This window comes from Papilio polytes, unplaced genomic scaffold (assembly GCF_000836215.1).
Source record: "Papilio polytes unplaced genomic scaffold, Ppol_1.0 DF823688.1, whole genome shotgun sequence".
Classification (NCBI taxonomy): Eukaryota; Metazoa; Arthropoda; class Insecta; order Lepidoptera; family Papilionidae; genus Papilio; species Papilio polytes.
In genome coordinates, this window is record NW_013525516.1 from 148 (window position 1) to 7,658 (window position 7,511).

The 7,511-nt window shown below is 35.0% G+C and overlaps 1 non-coding gene across 1 annotated transcript; it reads right to left on the bottom strand.

Annotated features, from left to right (window-relative positions):
- Positions 1-2,432: 2,432 nt before the first annotated feature.
- Positions 2,433-2,506, bottom strand: Trnat-agu. The gene has a single exon. It is a non-coding gene; the product is annotated as a tRNA-Thr (tRNA).
- Positions 2,507-7,511: the final 5,005 nt, after the last annotated feature.

Below are 7,511 nucleotides of genomic sequence, written 5' to 3' on the forward strand. Positions count from 1 at the left end.
ATTACCTAAGTACTTACTTAGTACTTAGGTAGCTCAAACCTCAGCAAAGTCGAAGTGCTTTTAAACCTGAGCCTAATTTTAATGATCAATAGATATTTGGGTTTAAAGTTAAAATGTTTTATTACTAACATAAAAGATAATTTAGTAAACGACATAATGTTTGTTTAGGGGTCTATAGTGTTTGTACACAGTAGCGTCAAAGCCTCAAATGTACATAATGTTAACTGGCGAGCGTGTGTACATAGCTGAAATATAGCCTTTGCCGCTTTTACTATGCAGTAAACTTTATGAAGCCTATGTTTTAATGGCAATAATTTATGACTTTGTTAATTATTAAATTTCTTAAAACAATTATAAATTACTAGCTATCGCCCGCGACTCCGGCCGTGTGGAATTAAAAAATACATAAATGAGTAGCCTATGTGTTAAAAGGTTAGCATGGTATGGACATGTTATGAAGAGGGATGAATCGCATGTTACAAGGAGAACGTTAGTTATGAGTGTGGAGGTACAACGGTAGAGGTAGACCTAGAAAGAGATGGATGGATTGCGTGAAAGGTGACATGATCAAAAAGGGAGTGATGACTGAGATGACGTATGATAGAGTTATGTGGAGGACAAAAACCTGTTGCGCCGACCCTACGGGACTAGGATAAGGAGATGATGATGATGAGTAGCCTATGTGTTCTCCCAGACTATCGTTTACATCTATACCAAATTTCATCGAAATCCGTTCAGCGGTTTAAGCTACAAACTCTAACAAACATCCATCAATGTAAACTTTCGCATATACAATAATATTACAATGATTATTATCAACATCAGCGTGCTGTGCAGATAATCAGTTTAAAATAGTTAAATACGGTAATATCAATCTTATAAAAGTATTAGGTACTACCTACTTACATACTGAAACATACTGGTGTGGCATAGATGTAGAGCATAGTCTCGAACAACACACAGATTACTTACTTTTCTGCTTCTTAAAATGCCATCTTCTTCCGAAGTTGGGCGATCATTACGGCGACTTTCATTCTTGACACCGCGGCTCTGAAAAGTGAACGGGTGCTCTTTCCATACCACTGACGTAGGTTTTTGAGCCAGGACGTTCTTCTTCGACCTACACTTCGTTTTCAGTGGATCTTGCCTTGTACGATGAGCTGCAGTAGTTCGTATTTGGCATTTCTTATTTAGCCTAGGTACTGCAGCTTTCTTTTCTTAACTCTATATATTACTTCTGTCTTTTTCTTCATGCGCTCTAACACGGTTACATTTTTAATTTTGTCTCTCCAGGATATCCTTAACATTCTCCTGTATACCCACATTTTGAGGGCTTCGATTTTTTTGCACATCGATTTTGTGAAGGTCCACGCTTCAACGCCGTACAGGAGAATGGAGAAAACATAACGCGCTAATTACTTACTTTTTTTTTACTTAGTTCCACAAGGATAGAGTCTCGGGCAAAGATTGTTAACGTTAACCGGAACGCAAAGAATCCCCACATTATATTATCTACTAATGAATCTTCCCTTACAGAGTAACAATGGTTTTATGATCTAGTTTTTAATAATAAGCATTAAGCTAATGATAAGATCATTTCTTAGATATTTCCATTACTTTAGTGACAGGCTTTAACTGAAATCATTGTTCTGCTGAAACTTTTACTTAGAGGCAACGCAGGTAAAAGCTATTCATAAAGAAACGCTAGCGACCTCTTTTGTTACTTAGAAAGAATATTAAGTAAAGGACAACGCCTGTTGTCTTCTGAGAAAATTCTTATAGATGGTTATAGAAAACTTTGTTATAATATAGTGCTGAATGTTTCTGTTAAATTAAAATGTTTTAGTTACATTTTAAAATATATTGTATGCTAATTTTATAGTGTTTAAATCTATACTAATATTATAAAGAGGAAAGAATTGTATTTTTGTACGTATTAAAATAACTCAGAAAGTACTGGGCCGATTTTAAAAATTGTTTTACCGTTAGAAAGGTAATTTATCTGTGAGTAACATAGGCTATATTTTGATTTCACGCGGGCAAAGTCGCAACCAATGTAAAATGATTTGGTAGAATATGAATAATAATTCCGCATGATGAGCGCAAAAGTTAGTTTATATGGAAAAAATCTTTTAATGTAATTGTATCAATAAACAATGAGTTCATAGCTTAAGGATATGACGTAAATTTAAAAAGGAAATTTTGAATTAAAAAGAAATCGAAATAAACTCCACTTTATCGCCTTTTAAGTAATAAAATTGCGTTTTAGTCGTTACGAGTTCTTTTACTCCTTATCAAGTGTTAAATGTTCTTTTTATTTGTTTTTAAAGTAACGGAAACGGAATTTTTAAGACTATGTCAAGGGAGCCATTTTCATTGCGATAGAGGAAAACAACCTTAACGAGTAAAAAAAAAAGCCAAAAAAAGATCCCAGGCCCCGGCGAGATTCGAACTCGCGATCTCCTGTTTACTAGACAGGCGCTTTAACCAACTAAGCCACGGCGCCTTGCGGTGCGGCCGCGAAAATACGCAATACATGTATGAAAATGTTTTTTAAAAATTTGTTTTCATAGCAATCATATTATGAACGATTTACTGCTGTACTCAGAATTTGTTAATTGTTATAGGAATTGCCGCTAGGTGTACGTTTTTCTTAATAAATCTACAAAGGGTCTTATTCTAAGAGGCTCTCATAGTGAACAATTAACGATTGTGGGCACAGCAGTCACTACTGAATGTAGTTTGTCATACATTCTGTTACGTAAATCATCATCCACTTGCCCTTATCCCTTATGGAGGGTCGGCACAGTATGTGCTGCTCTTCCATACATCTCTATCAGCCGTCATATCTGAATCCACTCCTTTCTTAAGCATATCTTCCTTCACACAATCCATCCATACTTTCTTCGGTCTTCCTCTTCCTTTGTAGCCATCCACATTCAATCTCAACACTTTCTGGTTTATGTCCCCATCATTTCGTCGCATAATATGTCCATACCACGCTAACCTTTTGCTTCTCAATTTCTCCACCACTGGCGCTACTTTCAAACTTCCTCTAATGTACACATTCTTAACTTTATCCAATCTTGTCACACCACACATCCATCTTAACATACGCATCTCAGCCACATGCAATCTCCTTTCATCCGCAACTTTGGTGGCCCAGCATTCAGATCCATACAACACGACAGGTCTTATGATGGACTTGTAGATCTGTCCCTTAAGCCTAAGAGGCATTCTTGGATCACAAGTCACACCAGTAACCTGTCGCCATTTCATCCAACCTGCATTTATTCGGCTTTTTACGTCTCGGTCAACGCCACCGTCGGACTGGACTAGAGAACCGAGGTACTTAAAGTCGGAGCAGGTTGGTAGAGGCACACCATTTAAGGCGATTGGAGAGAAGCTGGTCGGACCGCCAAAATCGCAAAACAAATGTTCAGTTTTGGTCCTGCTGATTTTAAGACCAGCTCCCTCCAATTTAACCCGCCATTCTTCCAACCTGCTCTGTACCTCGCATTCATCCTCCCCGACAAGCACGATGTCATCGGCATAAAGCATACACCAGGGTGCCTCCTCCTGTATGTTTAATGTCAAAGCATCCATTACCAGGAGGAACAGATACGGGCTTAAAGCCGACCCCTGGTGTAAACCCACCGAGACACCGAACCTGTCACTATCGCCAGCATTCTACATTCTGTTACGTAAATGGTTACCCTTAAAATAAGTGTTTAGTTTATGGTTAAGCGTAACTAATAAAATAATTAAAATGTCAACCTAAGTGGACTCTTGTTACAGAAATTAAAATTAACTTAAGCATACATTAAGTAGTATTTAAGTAGCGAAATGTAGAATAGTTGTAAATAAAAACATTCTAGCGATGTATTTTACAGTAAAAGTTATCAGGGATATTTTCGTCATTAAAGTTATAAGTCGAAGCTTTACATTTTATGATTTTATTTGGTACTTAAAGTGAGAATTTATAAGTAGTAAACCGGTTATTATTTTTACGACGTCACGTCTAGACATTACTAGCTCTGCACTAACTGCATGCAAACATAAATGTTTGCAATAAAAAGATATGTATTCTATACTTGTAAATATATTATTCCTCCTTCGTAATAATTGAACATAATATAACAAAAGTTTCAAGTTCTTTGCTAAGGACCCTCACTAGTATTTATAAGTGAGCATTACCAAACAAGAGTCTTGTTGAATTTATTCTCAGTTTTTTAGATGGATGGATGTTTATTTGTGTTGAACGGGTCTCGATGAAATTTGACACAGATGTAGAACACAGACTGAAAGAACACATAGGCTCACTTTTGCTTTAATATACTTGTAATAACTAGCTGTTCCCGTGCGATTTCGTCAGCATAAAATTATTTTATTGTTTACATGTGTCAAATTGTCAATTGCAAATGTCAAAATGACATGACATGACATGACAAAACATGCCAATCTTACTTTCTTGATGTTGGCAGCAACTTATTGTCTCCCACATTAGGGTTTTTATCCAAAATATTTACCCCCTAAGTTTAATGGCGTGAAAGTATATAGGCTAAAGCGTGACGCAAGTGTAGGGCTTTTTATTAAAAAAAAGAATTATTCAGAAATATTCTGTAATTGCTGACATCTTAGGCAACAAAGAAGTGTGTGTTTACGCTTTATTAATATAGTATAAATTTCTACGCGGACAGTCTCGGGCGATAGCTATGAAATGTAAACATTGGAAGTAACAAGCGAGAAATAAAAACTACGCTTTAACATAAAATAATATCTTGTAAATACTCTTCATAAAGGTTTTGTGCTAACAAAAAAACTCTTTCAAAGAATAGAGTCTACATTCGGTGTACCGAATTGTTTTAAACGGGAACAGCTCCCTCGAGCGCTTTTCAGTAATTTTCTCAATTGAAACGTTTTCCACTGGCAATGTACGTACGTTTAATTTTTAGAGAATTTTTTATTTTTAACCTCTTTTATTCTTTTCATACTAATTGTTCTAAATTAACCGCCTGTTTTAGGAATGCGTAGACTGGCTCAAGTTTATGGGCAGCGGTCAGTTTCCATTTCGGTGGAGGTGGCCGCTTGCTCGTTTGTCACCTTATATTATAAAAAAAGTGAAGTTTGATAGGGTTTGATTTATTCCGAAAATCTGCAGGTTAATTACATGAAAACTAAACTATATGGATACTAAATTAAAGGATCATGGTCCTATTGTTTTACTTTTTTTTAGCCAAGGGATCATTCCTTGAACCTCAATCAATTTAGAAACGATATCCAAGTGTGATGAGCAGGAATAGAGTCTTGGGTATTTCCCGTTGGGACGATCCGCCTTTGGGATTTTTTTCCTCTTAGGTCGATTGGACGCGGGCTGAATAATCCAAAGGGAAACACATGTTTTCGCATAGTCGTGTATATACGTAAATTCAAACTTACTGGCACATAAATCGTTAATGGTCAAATATGGAGACCCTCAGTGTTATTTTGATATTTTTATATTTGAATACTTTGTTAAAGAGAGAATTGTCAAAGTGATTGAAATTACTATGGTAAATACTTTTAACTATTTTATCTACTGAACTGTATTTCAATAAAACTTAGAACGTAGGACATTGACTGGTCTAGACTTTGTCTTGACTTGAAATAAATAATCACTATTTCAAAGACATTCATAGACTCTTGTTTCGAAACTTTAATGACGAGTAAACTACGAAGTTATATTAACTACAAACTTGCAGCAAGAATTTAAAATGCTTATATGATGTATATTCTTCCATAATCATACTTCATACTAATATTATAAATGTGAAAGTTTAGATGGATGGATGGATGCATGGATGGTTGGATGTTTGTTAGAGTTTGTAGTCTAAACGGCTGAACGGATCGCCATGAAATTTGGTATAGATATAGCGGATAATCTGGAAGAGCACATAGTCTACTCACTTTGTCTTTTTTTTTTAAATTCCACGCAGACGGAGTCGCGGGCGATAGCTAGTAATATAAAGCGTAAACACATTTCGTGGCGTAAGATATCAGCATTCACAGAATATTTTTGAATAATTACCTCTTAATAAAAAACCCTACACTTACGATATTCTTAAGGCTATACATTTTCACGCTATTAAACTTAGGGGTAAATGAATTGGAAAAAAATCCTTCATGTGGGTAAGGGATAATACAAGCTGCCAACATCAAGGAAACAAGATTGATAAAGTTTTTAAAATTTTATACGGATGAAGCCGCAGGGAAACAGTTAGTAAAAAATAAACTTGTCTCCTACATTTAATTGTCATTACAACATTGTTACTTATTTAATGTCTCGTTAAGGTAGATCTTTAAGTTTTCTTTCATTATGTTATTATTTCATATTAATAAAAGTATTTAATAATCATTACAAAATGTCAGCAAGATCGATGAATACATGGTCCTATAATTCCGGCTTCACTACGCAAATACTTGTTGAGAGTAAACCTGTTTGTTGAGATAACTATACAAATTGCGAATTCGACCGTTTTTAGATGGATATATACTTGATTTTATAATCGAATTATAGTCCGTGTTTGATAGTCAACTATGGTTAATTAATACTTAGAATTGATGTTAGATTTTAAACGATTTTTGATGCAGTGTTAATTTGTATTGCCTTATATATATTATGGACAAATTAAATGAAATTTTTAAGATTGTATCTTAGTTACGTTTCCTTTGAAGTTGTTTTTCGAGCACAAAGTTTTTTATTTTCGTACAATAGTTTACGTAAAACTCGTAATATTGTGGTTTCTTCGGTTAGTTTGAACAATGTTGCCTACAATTACGGTGGTGTTTATGTTTTTTTGTACCTCAAACGCGTATATTGTACACGAGCCTGATGTATTGATAGGTACTGAGCTGGTTTTAACATTTTTGGTAAGTTTAGAGTTTTTTACTTTTACTTAGTTATTACATGTTGAGTGATTGATAATAAAAAAGTTACTGAATTTCTATAACTTTTTAAATTAAGAAAAAATATTTGTCATGAATGTTGTAATGTAAAACAGTCTGTATTTTGTTAAAAAAAATACCTTCTAGGAAACTAAAATTAGACATTTTCTACAGCAAATACTAACATAAATTGTAATAAGATGTATCAGTTAAAGAAGTAGAAATACCGTGGACTACCACTGTCGAAGTTTCCAAAATCTGTTGTATTACAATTAGTGTCAGAATCCCAATTTATTAACAGGTACACAGACACGGCGACAGAACTCCAGTACCACAATACGTGAACTTCAGTGACCAAAAAGAACAGCTGCAGAGATTAACACAGCCCCTTGGCTATGGACAACTGACTGACGTAAGTGAACATCCATACTTAGGCACTGAGAGCCTATCCTAAATAAGGGGTGTCTATGTCTAACTCGACCACGGTACAAGGTTTACGTACTGTTATATCCTTTAATTGCATCCTATAGTACAGACACAAACCCTTTCCTTGCTTACCTAGCATATTCATATTCCATATATACCGC